Raw genomic sequence first — 25391 nt, forward strand, 5'->3', positions numbered from 1 at the left:
GCTGTTCCTGGACCAGCCAATCTCCTCCTGATTCTCTGTAAGGTCGGTTGAGGTTCCGACCTTGGTGTTGACTCCTGCTATCCTCAAGCTGTCAGGAATTAGGCAGTATAGAGCTGTAATTTCAACAGGGGAGGAGAAGAGTGAAAACCTGTTTCACCTTTCTCAGCACAAATAAATAGAGAAGCTTCCGTGACGCTAAATTAGCGTCGCGACATAATTATTACACAACACAACATCAACTGATGTTGTGGGCGGAATATAGACATGGGCCAGGGCCTCACATCCTCCTCCCTTGCAATACTAGATCGCAGACAGGGTACTAGCATATATACACAGGGGGAAAGCAAGCATTTAAAAGAAATAAATTTTTAACGTTCTACATACGAAGGATGTATGCAAACGGGGGCACACTCATTGCAGGAGGCTATAATAGTAGTTTGTAGGCGAAGCCCACTTAGAGTTTCTCCTGGAACATATGCACCCAGACCTTGACGACAGTGTTGTCGACGATGGAACGACTTTCTCGTCGTTGTGAGTTTATTAAATACCATTGTCCACCGTGATGATGTTGACAGTGCAGGTCGTCGACGGCAGAGTTGTCGCCGACGAAGAAAACGAATAATCAACGACGTTGCCATTGACGAAGGACGAAGGGCACAGAATATACAATCAACGACAGCATTGTCGTTGACGAAGGTAAGAAGTTATTAATCAACGACGACCTTGTCGTTGACGAAAGTGAATAATCAACGACGGCATTGTCGTTGACAAAGGTATGGATATGAGGGGGTCAGTTCCTCATTTGTTTGCGCGGTGCGGACCCGGACGGGCCAGGGCCGGATGGGCGATTCGACGTGGTCCTACGAGTCGTCGTGGACCTAGCTGCGTCGACAGCGACATCGTCGCTCAGATAGTTGTCGTCATAGTGACGAGTCTCGATGTCAGCGTCGTTCATGGACGAATCCTCATCTTGACGACGGTGCGAGTAATGGACATGGTGCACGGGATGGCCGCGTCCATGAGAAGAGGGAGCACGCCCTCGCACTGGTGGTGCGTGGGCGGATTCGTACACCGACGAGTGTGCATACGTCGGAGGGGGGTATTGCGGCGGAGGTGGGGTGTTTGAATACGCCACAGGGTGTGGGCTCGCGTACATCATAGGCGGGTTTGAGTACGACGTTGGGGGAGGGTTCAAGTACATAAGTGCTCGTTCCTGGCATTGAATTTTACGACGCTCACGAGCGTCGTCAGTCATTGGTTTTATCCATCGACACGCGAGGATGTACATCCGTGCAATACGAGCTGGGGGGTACTGGTCGGGAAGTCTTTTCGCCTCCGTCTCAATGTCGTCGTGCGACATACGCATTCGTGAGGCGCGGTTGTTTGTAGCCACCCTGTACCAGTCGGTACAGGTGTCGACGTCCTCTTGCGAGGGCTTGCCCATCTTGAACAACCAGGCAAGATGGTACATTGTAGCATAGAACCTCACACCTTCTTCGGTGTGTATGTAGTTACGAACCAACTCGAACCACTTAGGTTCTTTGTCGCGGACGAGCGCAGCCGCGTCTGGGAATTCGATTCTATCGACATGGTCGATGTTGTAGAAGCGGGTAGGAAGGGCCACCGATCGACAATATGTCGGTGGGGGTAGGGGTTCGCCATGCACTTCGGTGAGTTTGGCGTCGTAGTACTCGTAGTAATGGTAGCTGGGTGGACAGTTCACGACGAATTCTTCGAACGGGGCATCAGGGTCGACGACCCATTCGCCTTCCATCTCGTCATCGTCGGATGTGGGAGCCCATCTCTTGGAAGAGGTGGTTTTTTTCGATGGCGCAGACTTGGCCGACGCAGGATCCACCGGGCCAACCCCAGGGATAACGATGGTTTGGGGAACAGTGGGCTGTGATGACGAGGGAGCAGAAGATTGGATCGGGGCGGGTTTGGGAGATGCAGGGCGTCCCCTTGCCGTGCGCGCGACTCTAAAGACATCCTCGTTGAGTTCGTCGTTGGCCTTTCGGAGGGATTCAACTCGTCGATGAAGACGGTCATTTTCAGAATGCAGGTTGTCGGCCTTGTTCTGCAGCATCTCATACTTATTCCTGAGCTCATCGAGCTCATCATTCCTACGTTCGTCTTCGAACGTAGTCTCTTTACGTTTCTTGAGTTTCTTCTCGATATGGGCCCACACGACTTCTGTAATCATTTCGAGTTGATCGAGCCCTGTCTGTGTGGAACGCGGCAGGTGGGGGTATTTCTCACTCGCGCTTACGTGAGTGGGCAGGACCAAATGGTCCTGTTTTGGGGTTAAAACGCCCGTGCTGGGCGCTTCAGGGGTGACAGTCTGAGCGACTGTGGAGTTGTCGTCCATCGACGACATGGCAGCATCCGTGGTGGGACTTACAGGTGGGGAGTTTGGACTGGAGTCTATGAGGGCCTCCTTGATGGGGGAAAGGTCAAGGGAGGAATCAGCGAGGGGGGATTCAGTCGCGTTCATTTGAGCGATTTCAAATTTGATGGTAGGAAGCAGGATTTGATCCCGCTTTCGTCGCATTTATCCGATATTATTCGGATATTCCCGGACTTGCCAGTTTAGGCAACTCATGGCTTCAACGCCATAGTTGGCCGTGATAAGGCATTGATATCCGCTGGTATCGGACCGGTAGGTGACGTTCACGCTGCGGTCATGATGGTCTGCTGGATCTATTGTCCGGCGTCTGATCCTGTCATCGACAGTTCAGTTCCTCGACGTTCTCTACCCCTTGTACTGTTAGGTAGTCATCCAACGCAATTAGATCATTTACATTGGCCAAGGGTTCCCAAGTAAGGTCACCAAGCCCCCATCGGACACGGAACCATAAAGACTTATCGTCGTCCCATCGATGGTCGACGATTTCCTTAACCTGGTATTCCCGTTCTGGGTCATCGCCAAAGTCGTAAAATACTTCTATGGCGCGCCCAGGGAACAGCACAGAATCATTCGGCTCATGAGGTGCGAGCCGTGAGACGTGGAACTTCGCAAAGATATTTCTTTGCGTCAACACTGGGGGAAGCCTGAGGACGTAGTTTGATGAGTCCTCAAATACCTCCAGTATTTCGTAGGGGCCAATATAAGTTGGCAACAACTTATGCGCCCTCCCCTTGGGGAGGTTCAGATCTTTCGTTGAAAGATACGCGTAGTCCCCTTTCTTCAGTTTTGGGGAATCAGGGCGCCGATGTCGGTTCGCCTGGATAGCCTGTTCCACACGACTCTTAATAATAGCGTCGTGAGCGGCCTGGATGTTGTCCAGGGCCCGCTGGGCAAAGGATTTTACCCCCGGCAATTCGGATGACAGCAGGGACACAGTCATCTGTGGGAGGTATCCGTATACCAACTCAAACGGGGCGAATCCCGTTGATTTATTCGCACTTGAGTTCAATGCGAATTCTACCATGGGTATATGCATGGCCCAATCTCGCTGATCGGGTCGGACGAATGACCGAAGGATCTGGACCACCGTCTGGATCGCTTGTTCTGCTTGGCCATCCCCTTGAGGATGGAACACGGTAGTTAACTTGAGTTTAACACCCATGAGTCGGTGTAACTCAGTCCAAAATTGAGACGTAAACTTCATGTCGCGGTCTGACACGATGGATGTTGGCATGCCGTGCAAGCGCACGACATGTTGCAGGAACAGATGCACCAGCTCAATAGTCTTGACCTGGGTCGTCACAGGCACTAGGTGAACCTGGCACGTTAGTCGGCACAGAACTACCCAAAGGTAGTTATAACTCAGGCTCGTCGGGAATGGTCCGACGAAATCCATGGCGATTGACTCCCAAGGTTTCTCAGGGACCGGGAGCTGGTGAAGCAGTCCCGGATATCTGAGTTTGCTTTTCTTGGTCGTCTGGCACGTCCCGCAGGACGTGCAGAATTTCTCGATGTCTTCTGACATCGAAGACCACCAGTAGTGTTTGCGTATGTACTTGAGTGTCTTCTTGGTGCTGAGGTAACCAAGGATTCGGTGTGCGTGCTCGATCGCGATGCCCGTTATCCTCTCCCCTCCATGAATAGATTCAGGGAGGACAAGTCGTGGCTCGCCTGAATCATTCAGACAGAAAATTAGGCCATTGACGATCGAGAACCTAGGGAAATCCCCAGGTTTTGCCAGGATCCCTCTCCAAGCATTGTGTTTGGAGTAGCCGTCTTTCACACTTGCGATGAAAGCTTTGTCCTCCACATGAGGATGTAGTTCTGCCAATGGCGGCAGTACATCTTCGAGGGAAAGCTCCCTCCTCCCTTGACGATCGTCAGGGGGATCGAGCATGGATGCCTCGAGATCTCGTGGCTCCTGAGCGTCTCTGATAGAGTGGGACGCACCTAGGCGTATGCACTGCAGTCTCAACCTGTGCAGGTGTAATAATTCCCGTGCTTCCTCAGCACGTGCCAAGGGCAGGTCGTCACCCTCTTTATCAATCCGTATATCTGCGGATACGTAATCGTCGTAGTGGACATCCTCGTCTGACGAGGATTCATAGTATCATGACAGGGCATCAGCCACTTTGTTTGTGTGGCCTTGTACATACACGATGTCACAATTGAACCCATGAAAAAAATTCTGCCAACGAATGTGACACGGCGCAGTGTGATTCTTCTCTTTGAAGTAAGTAAGCGCCTTGTGGTCAGTGACCACAGTGAATTTCCGCCCACCAGTCAGCTCGTCGAGCCATTTGGTGAGCGCTTCCAGAACGCTTAGAGCTTCTAGCTCATAGGCGAAATACGCCCGTTGAGTCGGGGTGAACTTCTTCGACATAAACGCAGCAGGGTTAGAGGTTTGCCATTCTGCACCCTGTGCGAGCACGGCCCCGACGCCAGCCGGGCAGGCGTCGGTGATCACCCAGACATGGTACTTGTCTTGGTCTTCTGAATCCGGTATATCCCAGATTATGGGCTTTAGAATCGGCGTCTTGCACGCGGTTACTTTGATCTGCGCGAAACATTTTTCGTGTAGGGCACTCCAGCGGAATGGCATATGGCTGGTGCATATGGATTGCAACGGTCCAGTGTATGCACTGACGTTGGGCAGGAATTTCGCTAGGTACTCAATGAGCCCTAGGAATCGCAGAACCTCGGTGTGGTTCTCTGGTGTTCGCCAGTTCCTTATTTTGTCTAGTTTGTTGGAATCTGCGTGGATTCCGTTTGAGTCCACTTTACACCCCAGTATGTCGAGTACAGGGGCGAATGGCTCAAATTTTCTTGGGCTCACATAGAGCTTCTCGTCTCTTAGACGAGTATATATCCACAAGAATTTCTTGTTGTGTTGCTTCACTGACGTAGTTCCAGTGAAGATGTCGTCGAACCATACATGGACGGCTCGACCGATTTGGTCCCTTAGGATCCAAGTCAAAACGCGCTGGAACGTGGAGGGGCCGTTACAGTCCCCTTGTTGCAGCACGTTCGATATGAAAGTACCGTACGGGGTACTCATCCCCGTGTATTGTACGCAGTCCAGTTCGATACGAATCTGTTCGTATGCGTCCGTCATATTGATCTTTGATCGATAAGTTACCTGAGCCATACTATCCATGATGAAATGCATGTCAGGCATGGGCGTGACATCGAGAATGGAGTTCGCATTGTGATTTCTCGCATCGATTACAGTCCGTAAAGAACCATCCTTCTTTGCAAGACAAAGAAGTGGAGCCGCCGTCACGACTGCCTTGTGTTCCCACCACTTGGCTCGCTCATAACGAGCGATCTTTTCTCGAAGCTGCGGTTCGAGGGCCTGAGGGCACGTAGCCCTTCTTTCTATATATTTTTTATTCGGATCAATCAAGTTGATCCGGTGGTTAACCTCCCTGAATGGAGGTAGGACTTCAGGGGCTGGCACCATGATGTCTTTGAAACGTTCACGCCACCAATTCCTGAGTGGCACGAATTCAGGGTCTGTCATTGGCAGACCTTCTAAATGGGAACAGTCGGGAAGCCTGAGGTCTTTCGACCTCGGGCTTGGCCAGTGATTGGGCCACTGGGAGGTCTCCGCATCTTTTTGAGCGGAGATGGCAAGGACGTGTGGCGAAGGGTTTCCAGCCTTCGCCGTATTGCGTCATGCCGTCTGTTTAGATGACAGTTCGGATCTCGGTGCATGGGGAAGTTTGGGGCGACCGCATGCAGCAGCCCCCACAGAGGTTTTACCCCGTTCCGTCAGGACATCAAACGTTTTGATGTTGCCCGTCTGTATGTGGACGGTGTGAGTTTTGAAATTGAGGGACGCTCTGTTGGCATTCAGCCAAGGAGCTCCGAGAATGGCGTCGTAGCGGTCAATGTTGACGACGTCAAAATAGTGAGTAGATGTAACCCTGTGAATGGTTACGGGAGTATTTGTGCCGTACATTATGCACGAACGACTGTTTTTGGTCCCCATCTGGAGAACCAAGGGGTTTGGCAACTCGAGCAGTGGAATGTGAACTGCTCGGACAAAATCTGGAGATAGGGCGTCTGTTTCAGCGCCACTATCAAATAGGACAAAAGCGTTTACCCCGGCAATGTTAACCTCGCCAGTGAGCGTCCGCCTTAAGTCGGCGCTGCGGTTTTCAGGGTATTTACCCGCCTCTTGCGAGATTCTAAATTTCGTGTCGAATATTGGTGGGATTTTCTTCAGAAGCTTGTTAGGCACTGAAGAACTCGTCACACTTTGCGTTGACGGTTTCCCCGATGAAGATTTTGGGACCAGTATAACACTGTCCCTCTTGTAGGTCTTTACTGCGTCGTCGACAAGCTCAGCTACTATCTGCTCATCAGATGGCAGTTTGTCCGCTTGCCGAGCAGACGCTAATTTAATGGAGAAGTTTTCGTCCGTGGGATCCACGAACGTTGTAGGAGAAATAACGGCCACACTATGGAAACCCATTATGGAAATATGCCAGATAAATCACAAAAACCTCATACGACAAGTAGATATGAGAAAATAGAAGGACCTGAATTTTAACGAATTTTACGAATTTTTACGAATTATTATGACTATACACGATAAATCGAAAGAAAGAGGAATAGCAGGAATACTTCAAGCTTACTATCAACGAGACGGAATTCTCGGGGGAATTTATAGCAAATATTAAACCAAGAATTAGGACAATCGACCAAGATTTGACTATAAAAATAATCAGAGAACCTCCACGGAAACTACTTTCCCACGTCCAAACACATAGCCAAGGATGGAAGTACCACGGAACGAAGATTCCTCAGGAACTAATGCAAAAGTCAGAGTCGTGTTTACAATAGGAAATGTAGATGTCCTCCAAACGGAACCAATGAGAGTAATTACAGGGGAAACTACCTATAAACGATGGAGATATGACTAAAACTCCTGCAAAACGAGGACAATGCCTAAAAGGGAAGCGCGAAGATTAACCAGTAACGACCGAGACAAGCTTGATAGCCCATTAGAAAGGAAGGGATCCAATCTTAATCCTCCCAAATTTTCATAATAAAAGGATCATGCGTTAATGAGATATCCAATAACGGGAATAGTGACATCGAAAGTCCGAGCTTAGGGAAAAGACGATGTTTGCGTAGGATCCATAGTTACAACATACAACGAAATTTACACGGAAATTATTAAAAATGGGGAACTATAGTTATGCAAATTTTCAGCCCAAACAGTCCAGCCGTTGTGAAGTTATACCCATGACGGGAATATAGAAATCCGCATCATGTGTAATGACACGTGAGGGTGGCGATGCACAGGGAACCGGCTGTCGGAACCGAGATCTGCACTTCGGCAGATCGCGAAGACCAATTTCCGTCCAAATAAGGAAGAGCCCGGTCAAAACAAAGCACGGAAAGTGCAAAACAACCTTAAATCATGAGGGAAAAATCTGAAATAAATCACAGAAGCCCATATGAAAGAAATAAACACCCACGCATATCATAAATCCTGAACAATTAAACGGAAACAGCGCCCGCATACGAACGACTATGGGAATGATGCACGTGATTACCGAATGTGCACGCGAACTTTTGCTAACTCAACGAATACCAGGAAATAGGACACAACCTTGGTACCATTGGAAAGGTGGGAATAAATAAAAATTTATGATACCAAGAACGTGAGAAAACATCCAGAAATGAATGAGATATAGGGACATGAAGTTAGAAACCTGAAAACGTGCGGGAAAACAGCTTCAAGAGGTCCAGAGTCCTAAATAAAATACATAAAAATATGAAATCTTCAAGGACGACCTACTATAACAACGAACAATACATATGGAGGATTAGGATGTGATAATACAAAAGGGAATCAGGGAATATGAACGAAATTCACGAAAACCACTAAACTACGACGGACCATGGCGGGAATTTTAGGGAACGATATTCTAATGAGGAGGAGAGCTATAACACATTCGTTTGAGTAATTCTTGATTACTAGCAACTTTTTCATTCAGTTTTAAACCTGAATAATTCACTCATTTACCATTTCAGTCTCATTTTAACTAAATGTCACTAAATAAAAATGGAATAAATCAGCTGAAGGTCTCAGCATAGCTGTACGCATAGTAATGCGAAGTTTGAATTCAGAATCATCGAGTCATAGCAAATTTAACGGTATATATAGGGAATTTGAAATAGGTAACTGCGGCAAATGCAGCGCAGCCAAGTTCCAATTAACCATTAAAATAGCTTAGGCGAGGGAGGACAATAAGAATTCTAGGCGCAGTCTGACCGCAGTAGAACCGCAGTTCAGCGCAGCAAAAGCGCAGTAGAACTATAGCATGAAAATTTCATTTTTATTCAGTTTGAGAAAAATACACTGTAAATAAATCCTGTAAATAGAAGGTAGAGCGTGAAAAAGGAAGGCGACCCAAGGAGTATAAAAGGGAGACCCTTTCTGCGACTTTTCGCCCCCCTTAGAGAAGTAAGAAAATAGAGTATTATTTTTCTCAAGCATTTCTGGTTGTCACTCCAGTGCAAAAAAGTGATATACAGTTAAGATTGCCACTGTAGTAAAAGGCAGCAATAAAGGAGAGAAATATTAAGTAGATATTTCAACAGGAGAGCTGGTTAACACTCCAGATTTCAAAGTGTAAACACAAAACAGTTATTTTGCTACTGTTAAAACAAGCAATAAAATAAGACAAAAATAGAACAAACTCAAGGGACACTCCAGACACAATCCAAATTCATTAACTGAATAAAATCTTTGAAACTTCACTAAGTAGAAGATTAAATTCAAGTTAAAATCCAAATTAAACAACACTACACAGAATTACACCTAGACAAATTAATAAATTTCAATAAAGAAACAGCTCCGCAGGGCTCGGTTTATCTGTAAGTCAATTCCCAGGAACTTTAAAACTAACCCATAAAAATAGAATTAGCCAAAACACTCGGATTGGTACTTTATTTACAATAAATAACACTAGTACACTTCCCCATCCTAACTAAAGAACCAGGGAACAGCTTGGTGGTGGTCTCGTTTGAACCTCCCAACTGACCTTCCTTCGTTCTCTCCTTCAACGTCATAGCACCGACGAACATGTCGGCGTCCACTTCTACGTACTCCTCCTCCCCCTCAGCGAGGAGGTTGGGGTCGTATGGGTCATCCACGAGTTTATCGTCGAACGCCTCATCGTCTGCCATATAGTCCTGCACCTCTGCAGGATCTTCAACACCTTCCGGTTCTTCTACAGGCTCCGAGTCCTGTAGGTCTCGTTCGTCAGACTCAACCGCTATGTTGTACATGCGCGGTTTGGGCTTGTCGTGATTTGGGCAATCACGTTGATAGCCTACTTTCCCGCATTTATAACAATGCAGTTTCCCATCCTTATCCAAGGATGGCGTCGATTTTGTCGCTGTAGATGATGTCGACTTCTCTGTTTTTGGAGCCGGCGAATAGCTCGCACGGAAGGTCGAGCGTTGTCCGCTCTTCAGAGTTGACGTGTTTCCCCCGAACATGTTTTTGTACACTTTCTTGGCGGACGAAGAATCAGCAGCTTTTTTGGGTGCTGCTGCGGTGTTTCCTTGTTTTTGCGTCGTTTTTGATGTGGCTGGCGCTTGCGAGTCGTTACGATACGCAGAGATCGCCTTAATTGAATTGTATGTGTGGTCCAGGCGGAGCATGGCGGTCCACAGCTCATCTTTCGTTGTGTAGTCCACAGAAATGTCGTGGCGCATAACCATCTCCTGATGCATTTCGCCAGGGATGGCGTTCAGGAAACGTTCATTGAACGTTGCCTGGTCAGGAGGCGTGATCATCTCCTCAGCTGCATGATACAGCTGGTTATAGAAGTGTTTGATTCCCTTCGCGGAATCGTATGAAAGCGTTTTGAACGCTTTCGTGGATGCTACTGCTGCAGACTTCTTGATGAAGGTGCAGATAAGGATCTCTAGTAGATCCCAGAATGGGGGAGTTACCCCGTTCTGCACTCCAATGCGTATATAGTGCATCAGGAGGTCTTGCGCCTCGCCTTCAACGGCGGTTGTCAAAGTGTGGACGTGAAACTCGTTATAAGCTTCACCCTTCCACCCACACGACGACATATAGGCTAGCCAGGAGTGCAGCCAGTTGTGGAATATCTTCGAGTTATTCTCTCCAGACCATTTGATGGTCGGAGTCAGTCCCTGCATCTTTTTGAGCAGTTCTGGGCGTACATCTGCAGGCAGTGGCTGCAGGATTCGGACCTCCACACTTCGGCGTGCAGATTCAAGAAGCTGAGTCATGAACTCAGATGGATCAGGCACTACTCGTGCCGCAGGTGCTGCGTATGAACGCATGGTTGAGTCAAACAAACCGGGTCGTACAGACGAGCGGTTTGGAAAGTTGGATGAAGGCTCCCGTTTTGCTTTGGTGCCAAGTGGGTCAAGAAATGGTGGGTTGGGCCAGGACGAGCCACCCTCGCCACCATCCTCGTCATCACCATCCCCACTCGGACGGTGGGGCCTTCTCCCCGAGTTAGATGTCACGACCATGCATCCCGGCCCGTTAGCCGCCCGTCCCGATGCCGCCCGAGCCCGTTACCGCTATGCGAGCGTGAGCGCGAGCCCCAACCTCAGCCCTATCCTCCCTGAGGACCCCCTGCTCACTTCCCCACTTGCCCCTAGGCTCCCCTGCACCTGGCCGACTCCCCCACAGCCACACCGACCTCCCTGCCCCGAGTCCGCCTCTGGTACCGACCTAGCGTGACTCCGCAACATCGCCTACTCCGCTATGATACCATCGCCGCTATCGCGGCCCTACACCCCTTCGTTTATTTATCTGTTATTGTTTGTTTTGACCCTCGGTCATTGCCGGCCGCGGTGCGGCCAACCCCGCTCTTTGTTCCTATTTGCTTCCGGACCCTTCGGCCTTCGGCCCGGGTCCGCTTCTATTCATTTCACCTTCATATATATATCCTGTATACTACATTATAGTACCTTAGCTCTAATATCGACTTGACCACGACCCCAAGCCCTGACCCCAACAAGGCAGCCCCAGTAAGTTCGAAATGAGGGCCAAGAGACAACTAGGGGGCACAGCACTCCCTTTAGAGTTGCTGAGGCCAAAAGCCCTACCCTCGGGCCTTGTCTGAGGCATCGCGGCCATCGCAGCCCTTAGCGGTCCGCATCGGCGACCTTCGGTGCCCGACCCCGGATCAGTATCTAACATTAGACCTAACTTGGTCTACACGCCTCTTGCTCCCTTCTGGAGCCGCAGGCGGTTGTGAGAATTGGTGGTAGTTATCCAGCACTCGTCTGAGTGCTGTGCCGTGGGACAGTCTTTCGGGGTCTTCACCGTTTGCCCCACGACCCACGTTGTATACGAATGCTGCGTCTGCATCCAGATGGGCGTTAAAGTCGAAAGTAGATTCGCTGAGACTATGCTTAGCGAAGATAGGTCTGACCTTGGTGGGCTGTCTGCCAATGTCATCTACACGATCCTGGACGTAGATCGGGCGTTTTTTCCGTGCGTAATAATCGTACAGAACACTGGTGGCTTCCGCGTCACCGTCTTCCTCTTGTATCGTCTCCACAGTGGCCTTCATCGGCACTGCTTTCTTTCTCCCGTGGTCGGGAGGGAAATTATGCATTTGAGTAGCGTCAACGCGTGGTATTTTCACCCCACCGTTCGTGGGTTGGGACGACAGAATGAACGGTGCGGGCACGAAGCCTGGTCTGAAATGGAATGGAGAAGTTCCACTCTCCCCCATAGTCGATGATCCAGCCAGTTGTCCTGGGTCGATCTCCCTACCTTTTCCCTTGGCGTCAGTGGTTACTGGCGCCATCGACGGGGTAGGTGGCTTAGTTCCACTAAAGATGGGAACAAAATGTCCGTCAGATTCTTGCACCTTGACGGACGGGCGTGAACTTGTCGCCTCTGGCGCATCTGTGACGACGGCAGAGACAGTGGGGATCCCTCCAGGTATGGGGACCCCACTGATTGGTTGACCCGTTGGATTAACGGGGACTACAGGGACCTCCTGGGGCGCTTGCGCCTCCACAGCGGGTTTAGTGATTGGTTGACCCGTTTGATTAATGGGGACTACAGGGACCTCTTGGGGCGCCTGCGCCTCAACAGCGGTTTTTTTCGTCTGGTCAGAGACGACGATAGGGTCCCCACCCGTTGTTGGGTTCACTGCAGGGTTTGCAGATGGGTTATCCACCGTTGCTGTGGGTGGCTTTGGCTCGTCGCGTCGAGAGAGCGCGAGGAGGATTTCGTTTAGTTTCTCATTAAGTCTTTCCTCCACCTTAATGATGTTACGATCTAGACGAGCGATGTTATCGCTATTCCCAGAGATTTGGGTATTCATGTTACGGACATTGCCTCTCAAGTCGGCAATGTCGTCGTCGACTTGGTCGACGCGATTTCTTAGTACTCGCGCCATTTCAGACGCGAGGGAGTGGGTTGGGGATGGAGGACGCGATGCGCGCATTGGGACGAATGCCGCGAGAGTCTCCGCTGCGAGGGCTTCAGACGTTGTGACTTCGTCAACGTCTCTCATATAGGTGGGACACGTCTGAGACGCGTCCCTGGGCCCTTGCAGGCCCAGATCGCCACCATCACTTGAGGTGGTGTCGTCTTCCGCCCTACGGCTGGTGGAGGGGCCGGCCGTGTTGGCGGGAGCATTGGACGTGCTCCTGGTGTTGTATCTCCACGACATCCAGAAGAGGTGTCGAGTCGTTCAACAAGTTCGCATGAGAACTTGATCGAAGTCGCGCGTTGTCAGGGGCCGACGACGCGCGCGTTGCCAAATGGGGTTTCGGCGCCGGTAACGCGGTGCCGAGAATGGAAAGAGAATAAGAGCGTAAAAAAGTGAAAGGTATCTTACTAGTTTGGGGACGGTAACGTTCCGTTCCCCCGTTCGCCTCAGGCCTCAGTAGTCTGTTAAAAACCCGGGTTGTGGAAGAGGGGATAAATGCGTGAGTCCAAATGCAGGCAGGGCTCAACTAGAGGGGGGTCCGAGGGCTCCGGTAGTGAACCGAAGCTTCTCAGGGAGCCCGGTTCTGCTGGATGGTACAAGAGGCTCTAAGAAGGACGTGGCCTCAGCGACTTGGAGGGAGCGCTGTGCCTCCGTTACGTCTCAGTTAGTCCTTGTATTTCTTATGTCTGAGGTGTCTTGTAGAACAGGGACAGGATTCACTCAGAGGGACTTTGGGTGGCATTTTAGTCGAGATTAGAACTGAGGAACTACAGGTTCTAATCTACATGTATTTATAAAGGAGGATGGGGAGGACTTTAGTCAAAGCCCGAAATGACAAAATGGGGAAAACACCGAAAGGTACCGAATGATACCGAGAGGTACCGGAAGGTTCCGAACGATATCTAAAACGGGGAACCGAGGTGTCGGGCCAAGGAGGGCGGAGTTGGAGGCCGGAAAATGAATGGGGAAGACAAATGGGTAAAGGGGGTTAGCCGACTGAATGGTAGTAAGAAGGTAGTCGTGCTAAGAATGGAAGATGACTAATAAGTGATAACGTGAGGGAGATCACCGAAGGATGCAGGTAGCTCCGAAAGCGGAGTTGCGTATCCGAAGGATGTTGGGTGACTCAAATAAATGAAATGGGTGGAGGAAGGGTTTAAGGGCATGTCACGGGATATCGGAGGTCCGTCGGGGTTCGGAGCAAATCCGGGGTCTCCGAATGTTCCGACTCGGGACCGAGGTTCCGGGATGGGAGTGGCCAAGGTTCGGTGTGCCGCAACCAGACCGGAGCTGAGACAGTCAGGAGGGAAGGTGACTTGGAGAGTGGGTAGGCATGGTGTAGGGGATGGTGAAGTTGTTAGGAAGGTGTGATGTGGTGGGAGTGCGCGGGGTCGGGATTCCGGGATATGACATAGTCCGTCTAAGTATACGCTTGATTTGGCTGTATATTAACGGGGTAGAAGTAAAGGCTGATCCGCCTTTTACAGCTACCCCAAGGGTTTATATACAATCTTATACATTCTCGGCACAAATAAATAGAGAAGCTTCCGCGACGCTAAATTAGCGTCGCGACATAATTATTACACAACACAACATCAACTGATGTTGTGGGCGGAATATAGACATGGGCCGGGGCCTCACACTCGTCCAGCTCCTTCTGCTCTGGCCGTGAGAGTGGGAAGGTCTTCCCTCTGGGGAGCTTGGCGTCCGGCACTAGATCAATGGCGTGGTCCCAGGGTTTCCGGGGGGGTAGTTGATCAAAGGCCTCTTTCGAGAACACATCCCGGAAATCCTGGTATTGCTCTGGCACCAGTGCCTCGAATGATACGGGTTCTGCCTCCGGGTCTTGGGCTTCTTGGGCCATCCGCTGGGAGGGTGTGGTAGTCGCTCTTAGCTCATGTCCCCACTCTGGAGGAATGATCGTGGCATAGATCCCGTCTCCAGGCTCTAGCATGGGGTCTTGGTCACCTTGTGCTCGTGGTGGCCAGCAGGAGGATGGGCAGCGGGACATGACGACCTTTTGCCATACCCAGTCCACCTCTGGGTTGTGGTGCAGCAGCCATGAGTGTCCTATGATGAGGGACTGTCGCCCGAGGTTCGCGACTGCGAAGCGGGCCCGCTCTGTATGGCGTCCGAACGTCAAGAGGGCCTCTAATTCTTCGGTTATGGCCCCGTTCTCGTTTGGGGTTCCATCGACGTTACAGACGGGGATGGGTGTGGGGAGCGGAGTGGTCTCGAGCTTGTGTCTCCGGACGAACTCAGGGCTCACGAAGTTTCCAGTGGCTCCTGAGTCTAGGAGCGCTGATACAGACACGGAGGCAAGGGAGGTTAGGGAGGTCAGCCTCACGGCAAGGTTGAGGGATCTCGGGGACCGTTTGGAGAGGACGTAGATAGCAGGTGGGGACACTGCTACCTCTGGGGCCGTCTCTGTGGTTTCCTCATCCTTGCGGGCTCGGGGTGCTCCTTTTCTCCTTTTCTTTGCGATGACTCGATGGAGCTTCGGTGCTGGTGATGGCTCCTGGACATCGTGGCGTCTGCGTGAGCTATCCCTTGTGGGTGGCTGGCGTGTGCTCCCCACAGGCTGGGTCTCCGGGCATCCTCTTGGGTCCGGGTCTAGTCTTTTCCCTCCTGCCTCCGGTCCTTTCGTCGCTTGGCCCTTCAGCCCCTTCATCAGCGTTTGAAGGTCTTCCGGGTGCAGGCGTCGGGTCTGGCGGGTCTCGGGGTGCGGGTTCGTCTCTCATCTGGGACGGGTTACAGGGGTCGCGGGTGGGGCAGGTGGAGGGGGCCCGGGTGGGGGCGTGCATGGCTGCGTCCTCTGGAAGTGCCGCCACTGGCTGTCAAGGAGCGTGGCTTCACGCTTCCATTCGGCCCAGGTGATGGGCATAGGGCGGAGCTGGTAGATGCTCTCGCGGAGCCGGGAGTTGATTGCCCGCTCGAAGCGGTCGACTAGCCCTACGTCACCTAGCTGCGAAGTGGGCCCTAGTATCTCAAACTCCTGGATGAGTCTGTCCACGGGGTCACTTCCCTGTCGGACAGTGGCCAGCCTCTGCCGGGCCGTAGCTGCCCGGTTTGGGTCTTGGAACATGGCGTCAAGTTCTGCATTGAACTCGTCCATGGTGGGTGTAGGGGAGCCTGTCCTCGGTAGCACCATGGTGCGTTGCGTTGCCCATGCTCCTGTGGTCCCTCCCTTCATGTAAGAAAGCATGAAGAGGACTTGGGAGAGGGTGCTGGGGAATTCGGCCGCGCGGACATAGAGGTAGATCCCGCATTCGGCCTTAAAGCGGTCGAGGTCCTCTCTGACTCCCGAGAAGGGGGTGGGGGGGGGCGACTTTGGGTGGTCTGGGTGCATGCGCAGGCAGGCCCTGGGCTTGGGCTACCACAGTGGCCTGTAGTTCCTGGAACTGGGCCAGCAGGTCGTCATACTGTTCTTGTGTCACCATGGCGGGGGAGGTGGGGGGAGATGGGGTTGAAACCTTCTTCTGCTGTCAGGGACCGACCCAGGGTCGAGAGCGCCCGGGTGTATCGCCCGAGGCTGAGGGTCCGGTAGGTATGACGCGGGCGCGCGTAACAGCGGGCCCGAAACAGACAAGGGTCCCTGGCCACTAAGACTAAAGTGGGAAATGTGTTATTGTTATTATCAGGGGAAGTGTAAGCTACTTGCCTAAAGTGGGAAATGTGAGAAGAAGGTTGCTTCTCAGTTCCCACTTAGGCTGTGTTTATATACATGTGGTTGAAGGCCATGTGGGAAGCGCCACGTCACCCAAGCACACAGCCACCTCCATCCGGGTACCTCCATAAGAGGTCCTAGGAGCGTCCGGTATGCGGGGGGTCGTCCGGTGTGTCCGGGTTCGGGCGTGTTACACTGCAGCCGGGTCAACGGTACATTGCTACAAAGGAAGTTGTCCGTGTGATAAGAAAGGAATAAAGAGGAGAGAGAATAGAAAAGAAGGGGAAGAAGAAAGGGAAGGGAGAAAAGGGGAAGGGGGGGGAGGTCAGGAGGAGCGGATGGTGGGGCACCGGGTTAGGTGGGGCCGGGTCAGGTGGGTGTGCCCTGACATAACTGCGACAAATGCAGCGCACTAATTAACCATTAAAATAGCTTAGGCGAGGGAGGACAATAAGGATTCTAGGCGCAGTCTGACTGCAGTAGAACTGCAGTTCAGCGCAGCAAAAGCGCAGTAGAACTATAGCGTGAAAATTTCATTTTTTATTCAGTTTGAGAAAAATACATTGTAAATAAATCCTGTAAATAGAAGGTAGAGCGTGAAAAAGGAAGGCGACCCAAGGAGTATAAAAGGGAGACCCTTTCTGCGACTTTTCACCCCCCTTAGAGAAGTAAGAAAATAGAGTATTATTTTTCTGAAGCATTTCTGGTTATCACTCCAGCGCGAAAAAGTGATATACAGTTAAGATTGCCACTGTAGTAAAAGGCAGCAATTAAGGAGAGAAATATTAAGTAGATATTTCAACAGGAGAGCTGGTTAACACTCCAGATTTCAAAGTGTAAACACAAAACAGTTATTTTGCTACTGTTAAAACAAGCAATAAAATAAGACAAAAATAAAACAAACTCAAGGGACACTCCAGACACAATCCAAATCCATTAACTGAATAGAATCTTTGAAACTTCACCAAGTACAAGATTTAATTCAAGTTAAATTCCAAATTAAACAACACTACACAGAATTACACCTAGACAAATTAAGAAATTTCAATAAAGAAACAGCTCCGCAGGGCTCGGTTTATCTGTAAGTCAATTCCCAGGAACTTTAAAACTAACCCATAAAAATAGAATTAGCCAAAACACTCGGATTGGTACTATATTTACAATAAATACTACTAGTACACTTCCCCATCCTAACTAAAGAACCAGGGAACAGCTTGGTGGTGGTCTCATTTGAACCTCTCAACTGACCTTCCTTCATTCTCCCCCTCACCGTCGGTGAGTTTTGTTATGTTTTTGAGCATTGTGCTGATGTGCCTTTCTCTGATGTGGTTTGGGGTTTCAAGGTCCTTCTGTTGGACGGAGTTGTAGTGAGTTGCGGCTATTTCTGTCATCTTGTTGGGGTCGGAGGTGTATGTTAGACACTGGTCCGGGGTCGGCACCGAAGGTCGCCGTTGCGGGCCGCTATAGGCCGCGATGGCTGTGATGCTGTGGACAAGGCCCAGGGGTAGGGCATTTGGCCTCAGCAACTCTAAAGGGAGTGCTGTGCCCCCTAGCTGTCTCTTGGCCCTCATTTCGGACTCACTGGGGTTGCCTTGTTGGGGTCAGGACTTAGGGGTCGTGGTCACATCGATATTAGAGCTAAAGTACTATAATGTAGTATACAAGATATATATAGGAGGAAGAAATGAATGGAAGCGGACCCGGGCCGAAGGCCGAAGGGTCCGGAAGCAAACAAGGATAAGGAGCGGGGTTGGCCGCATAGCGGCCGGCAATGACCGAGGGTCAAAACAAACAATAACAGATAAATAAAGGAAAGAGCGTAGGGCCGCGATAGCGGCGATGGTATCGTAGCGGTGCTGGACTCGGAGTTGGGCCGGAGTCGGGCGTGGGGATGATAGCGGCCCTGTAGGGGCCAAGTGGGCGGGGTAGGGGAGTCGTGCTGGGCACGGTGCCGGAGGCGGACTCAGGGTGGGAAGGTTGGTGGGGCTGTGGGGGAGTCGGCCAGGTGCAGGGGAGCCTAGGGGCAAGCGGGGGAGTGAGCAGGGAGTCCTCATGGAGGATAGGGCTGAGGTCAGGGCTCGCGCTCACGCTCGCATAGCGGTAACGGGCTCAGGCGGCATCGGGACGGGCGGCTAACGGGCCGGAATGCATGGCCGTGACAGTGTAGGATGGAGGGTCGGAGTTCCAGCTCGGTTATCGTGTCTCTTGGTTTTGTTTCATTACCCCAGTGGCACCAGTACTTGTTGACTGATTCTGCGAGGAGGCATTTGTTTGCTTTGGTATGTGCATTTATTTTGTCATATTGGTGTTTTCCTATTTCGTTGATTTTCTCTGTTAGGCTTTGGATTCTTTTTTGGTTGGTCTGGAGTTTTGTTTGGTCATGGGGGTTGAGGTTTGTTATGATCTGTTTGCATCTACTCGTGAGTTTTTTGATTTTTGAGTTCATTTTCCCTGATTTTATCTTTTTGAGTTTTTTTGCCAGATTGGTAATGGTTAGGATGAAGTGTTGGAATTTTTGTTGTGTGTTTGCAGTTTCCTGGTGGTTTATTTGGGTGAGTGTTTTGTTTCCCATTCTTTTAGAAAGTCTTTGTTGTTTATTAGGTATTTGGGTATTGCCCATCTCCCATGGCCGATTATTGGTATATTGGGGTTGTGTATGCTTACCAAGGGTTAGTTGGTGGTCTGTTGTGGGGATCTCGGGGTCCAGGATGTCCCAGGTGAAGGCTCTGTCCAGGATGTTGTTGTCCACATATATTCTGTCGATTCTTGACATGTAGTTTGCAGTGGAATGTCTGAATGTGAAATTCCGGGTTGGTGGCAGGTTTGGCATTCTCCATCCATCGCTCAGTCAATGGGTGTTTGTTACTTTTTGTAAGGCCTCGATTGCAATGTCCATGTCTGGGTGTTGGGGGAGCCTGTCTAGTGCATTTTCAACCATGTTAAAGTCCCCTAACATAATGTTGATTTCTTTGTTGGTTGTGAGGTGGTTTATATTTTCCCAGAATTCAGCGTTTTCTCAGCCAGAGTGGGTTATGTTTGGCATGTACACCGCTAGGATGTTTAGTTGGTTATCTGGCGTCCATTTTAGGTTTGTTAGTATTGCCCTGCCCGGGATTAGGTTTTCTGTGTGGGTTGGGGCAGATTTTATTATTTCCTTGTTTAGGATTATTGCTACCCCCCCCCCCCGCTCTTGTGTGGTCCGGGTTGTATGTTGGTGTGTTGTTTTGTATCTGTTGTTCAGGTATAGCTCTTGGGTTTCATCAGTGTGGGTCTCAGATAGGCATAGTATGGCTAGTTTTTCTCTTTTTTTCATTTTGGTCATTATTAAGTTCCATTTGTTTTTTGTGTTGCGGCTGTTGGCGCCGTTTATGTTTAAGGCACCTATTTTTATGTGGCTGGTTTGCAGTGGTGGGTTCCTCCCACCTCTCAGTCTTAGGGGTTTGTTTGTTGGGTTGGAGATGGCTCTGGGGGGGGGGGGGGTACTGGGATTGTGGGGTTGGCTGGTTTTGTTTTTTGTCTAGTTTGTCTTGTTTGTGCCATGGCTCACTTAGTACTCACCCTCTTGCCTGCCGTGGCCGAGGCCTGGGGGTGAGGCAGGATTACTGTTGCAGCCCCTCTACCTCCTTGCATGAGTAGGGGGGACCTCATGGTTTGGTGCTGGTATGCCGGACAGCACTACCAGGTGGCGCCGGTTTTGCCATGCTCCCCTCCAGGTTCCTTGGGATCTCTAGAGGGGCCGGAATCGTAGTTATTTTATTGTACTTATTCATGTTCTAGTGTGTTAGTCAGTTTTTGAGAACCTAACTAGGTTCTTGGGTGAGTGAGGGCTCAGTGGAGGACATATTATTATGGGGGGTGGGCAGGTTATTTACATTGGGTGTCTGCCCCTAGGGCCTCTGGTTCTGGTGCCATGGGTGCTGCTAGGTCTTCCACCTCTGCCTCTTGGTGTTCCTCGGATTGTTCCCCTACCTCTCATGGTTAGGTTTTCGGTGTTGCCGGTGTTGTGATTTCCAGTCAGTTCCGAGGCCAGAGTGGTTTCAAGGTTGGACCAGGTGTCAGAGACTGGAATATTGTCGGAGTCGGGCAGACTGTCAGAGTTGGAACACTGTCAGAAGGTGGATAGGAGATGGATTGGGTTCTGTCTGAGTTGGGGTCGGAGGTGATGCAGAGGTCTGTTGGAGCACCTGCACGCGGATGTGTGGGTGGAAATATGTGGTGCATCCAGAAGCGCTGTTCAAGGATAGCAGAGTGGGATCACAGCCTCAGCGACTCAGGTGGAGTGCTGTGCCCTGAGCTTGACGTTTGGGGGAGATCCCATATTTACAGACTGACACTTACAGTGGACTTCAAACAAGACTTGCAGGCAGAGCGGACCTGTAGGAGGAGCGCGGACTCCACGAGCATAGACTCAGAGGGGACTCAGACCAGGCAGGGGGGGTACTCTAGTTGATTTCAGACTGAGGTCCCCGAAAGTATTTACAAGGTATAAGTAGGTAAGAGAAATCAAAAGAGGGACCAGTCGGTCCGGTGCGGAAATAAGCGGAAATGAGCGGGGACTTGTCAAACTAAACCAAGGACAAGAACCTGGGAAATGGGAGGCAAGGAATGAATAAGGTCAAAGTGGATCAAGTACCAATATTGACAGATTAAATGAATGAATAGGAAAGTGCAATAGCACACAGATCAAATGCCAATATTGGGGTGAACATAATAGGCACTCGGCAAGGAATGAATGTTATGTTGCCGAGGGACAAAGATGGCCAGAGGACAAAAGCAGAGGTCAGTGCACAGCACCGATACAAGTCTGCAAATAAGCGGGGTCGGTGTGGTGCCGACACAAGTCTGCAAACAGAGGTTGATCTGCCAGCACTGTCACACAAGGACAGCATGAAGGCCAACAGAGGTACAGAGGGGAGTGGGAGTGTTGACCTGACCAGAGGTGTCAAGGGCAACCAGAAGTGGCCAGAGGGTGCGGAATGCATGGAAGCGGGGCATGGCTGTGACCACAAAGCGGGAAGCAATGAGTGTGGTTCAGATGGAGACAAGGCAGGCATAGGGACTGGAGGGACTGAATGCTGGGAGCACCAAGGGCTCAGGAACTGGAGGTAAGGTTGGAATACCAGCAGGGTCTAGGTTCTGATTATTGGCCAAGTCTCACGCAATAAGGGAGGGGGCCAGACATGGGGTTGGGGGCTGGTTAGGATGGGTTTCAGGTCAGCGGATTTGCCTATCAGCATTGGTTCACCGCTGACGGAGCCCCAGGATTTGTCAGTTGTGACACCAGGTGTTGCCGTTTGGTTTGCTGGTGGGGTGGATTTCATGCCAGAATGGCAGGTCCGTGAGTGGGCATTGGAGGGTTGAGTGGTCTTGGCCCTTGCAGCCTCTGCACGGTTTGGGGGGTTGCATTTAACACCGTTTGCGATTTTCCTGTTGTACCATAGTGTGTCTTCAGTGGCTTTGAGCCAATCATGGTGTTTGGCAATGTCTTTTGGGTGGGGGGACTTTGCTAGGAAGGCCCAGTGGACAGCTGTTTTACTGTAAGGGGTTGGTGTAGGTGCCAACCCTGGTTAGCCTAGTTCCTCAGGCTGCCAACAAAAGTAACTTGTATGAAGATTTGCAACAGTATGGGAGGAAAGGCTTTTCTTGCTCTTTCCACTTTCCCACACTATTGTATGTACTTTGTATATACATGTTTATTACAAGACAATTATACAATGATGTAATGGGAAATAAGGGGTGGGGTTACCACTCCTTACATTTACCCATTGTGGTGACGTTTGTTGGTTGGACATGAGCGGAGTCAATGATGGCGCATTGTTCTAGTTGGTCCAGGACTTTTTCTGCCAGGTATCTTCCTATGGTGGTGTCTGGGCATGTCATGACCGACAAATCCCAGGGCTCCGTCAGCGGCGAACCAATGCCGATAGGCGAATCCGCCGACCCGACACCCATCCTAACCAGCCCCCAACCCCATGCCTGGCCCCCTGCCTTACTGCGTGAGACTTGGCCAAGAATCAGAACCTAGACCCTGCCGGTATTCCAACCTTACCTCCAGTTCCTGAGCCCTTGGCGCTCCTGGCATTCAGTCACACCTGCCTTGTCTCCATCTGAACCACACTCATCGCTTCCCGCTATGTGGTCACAGCCATGCCCCGCTTCCGTCCACTCCGCACCCTCTGCCCACTCCACACCCTCTGCCCATCTCTGCACCTTCTGGCCACTTCTGGTTGCCCTTGACACCTCTGGTCAGGTCAACACTCCCACTCCCCTCTGTACCTCTGTTGGCCTTCATGCTGTCCTTGTGTGACAGTGCTGGCAGATCAACTTCTGTTCGCGGACTTGTGTCGGCACCGCACCGACCCCGCTTATTTGCGGACTTGTATCGGCGCCGCACGCTGACCTCCGCTTTTCCTCTGGCCATTTGTCACTTGGCAGCTTATCATTCATTCCTTGCCGAGTGCCATTTATTGTTTGCTTCCCTGCCAATATCGGCATTTGATCCCCTCTTTATTGGCACTAGGTTATTGATCTCATTCAGTTATTCATCAATAACCCTTGCCACTTATTGTTTAGTGATCTGTTCCTCCTTTCCAGTTCCCGGGCTCTTGTCCTTATTTAGTTTGACAATTCCCGCTTATCTCCGCGCCGGACCGCGCCGGACTGACCGGCCTTTCTATATTCCCTCTTGCCTATTTATATACCTTGTAAATACTTTCGGGGACCCCAGTCTGAAATCAACTAGAGTACCCCCCCTGTCTGGTATGAGTCCCTCCTTCTGCAAAGGGGGCTTCCCCCCCTCTGAGTCCGTGCTCACGGAGTCCGCGCTCCTCCTATAGGTCCGCTCCGCCCGCAAGTCTTGTTTGAAGTCCGCTGTAAGTGTCAGTTTGTAAATACGGGATCTCCCCCAAACGTCAAGCTCAGGGCACAGCGCTCCACCTGAGTCGCTGAGGCCGCGATCCCACTCTGCTAACCTTGGACAGCGCTTCCGGACGCACCGCATATTTCCGCCCGCATATCCGTGCGCGCGCTCCAACAGACCTCTGCCACAATCTCCGACTCCGACAATAATCCAGCCTCTGACAAAATCCAGATCTCTGACAGGGCAGCTCAAGGTGGCTTTTAGGCATTCAAGGGCAGCAGATGTGTCCTTGGCCATGGCAGCAAAGTCACAGTTTCCAAGCTAGTTGGATGTGAAGTCAGTTGCCAGGTGTGCCGAGAGGCTGAAGGTTTTCGAAACCAGAGCTGGTAGTGTAGTAGGGTCGCAGCATTGAAAGAGGGCTCGCAGCTCTCTATGCCGACTAAGCTTGTGGGGCCAAACTCTCCAAAATCCTACTTTCTTGACTAGACTTCGCTATACTCTCAATCCTTAACTCTGTGGTGGGTTCTCTGGGATTTCTGCAAGGTCCAGGCTCAACAAATCCACTACCCACTCATTGCAGGCTAGATTGTTGCCCTTATTCCTACTGTTGGAATTCCACTCACTCACACCCTCTCTAGTGTGTCCTAGCACCTTAGAGAAATTGGAGGAGGGGAGAACTTCTATTCCAAAATCTGGTATGTACAGGATATAAGGAACAATTATTTTTAGAATAATTGATGGGAAATATTGGTACCATATGGCACCCGCATACCTTATTAGGCGAAATAATAAAAAAGGGTAACAGTAACAATAAAAGAATATCAATCAATAACTGAAATAATGGCAAAATATGAAAATAAAAGAAAATAAGCGATATCTCAACAGATTTACAGAATTAAAGACCAAAATTGAAAATGAAGCCGGAGATAACTCTCACGCAGCCGATAAGCATTTTTACCAATTTATTAGACGCCGTGGGAACGAGTCAGGCTGGAATTCTGGGTTGCTGCTTGAGATTCCCATGCCTGCACATGCCCATGCCTAACTTGCCCTACACAGAACTCCATCAATTCTCCACCAATTAGGACGTTCTTGGTATAGATGGGATCGTAGGAATCAGTACTATTTTTATATACCAAATCCGTGTCGATGGAAGGGGTTTTCTGAATGGTGGAAGCAGGTATCTGAACCAGCTCTGCGCGTGGGCGATTATCCTGCCTACAGCATCTTGGTAGGTCAGACCTTCGATCATTATGCCCCATTGTTACAGGAATGGGTTCTGGGGAACCCAACCTGAACGTTCAGCTCACTAATGGAGGTGGCTGCATAGCCATCGGAGGGAGAGCGGAATGGGATGAGTGTCTGGAAGTACAACCTGTGGGTTGGCCAATGGTAACTTGGCACTCCTGGGAGTGTACTGGTAGCGAGTTTAACAAGGGCTCCTTGAGGGAGCCACCTGGTTGTCTGCTAACAGTGTTATGGAAATGGGATATTCCCATTTTTAGCCTCTTATGGGCTCTGTACAGTGCAAAGTCACGTGACATGTAAATAATAAGAACTTACCATCAATTATCACCAAAACACCCAATGTCCATGTTATTGTAAACACCACTGTTACAACATCTGTTACATTAATTGTAACATCTTCTCAACGTCACGGCCCCCTCCTGCACCTGAACACTATAGAAATGGGCCAATTAGGCCCCATTTTTATAACAAATGGGGACTTGGCGCTCCTGGGAGTGTGCCAGTAGCAGGTGTGCTGGGAGTGGTCGGCTAGTGATGACTTGGTGCTCAATGGAGCACACTGGTAGTGTGGGATACTGGGACTCCCAAAGGGAGTCACCCAGTTGGTGGCTATCAGTGACTTGGTGCTCATGGGAGCATACTGGTAGCGGGAGTTGTTGGGGAAAGCAGGCTGGTGGACCAGTGCATAGTAGTGGGTGACCATGGGAAGTGGGACCCCCGGGTGCATGGCCAGGCATCCTGGAG

The sequence above is a fragment of the Cantharellus anzutake genome, assembly GCF_015039405.1.
Source record: "Cantharellus anzutake strain C23 chromosome Unknown EI90scaffold_7, whole genome shotgun sequence".
Classification (NCBI taxonomy): Eukaryota; Fungi; Basidiomycota; class Agaricomycetes; order Cantharellales; family Hydnaceae; genus Cantharellus; species Cantharellus anzutake.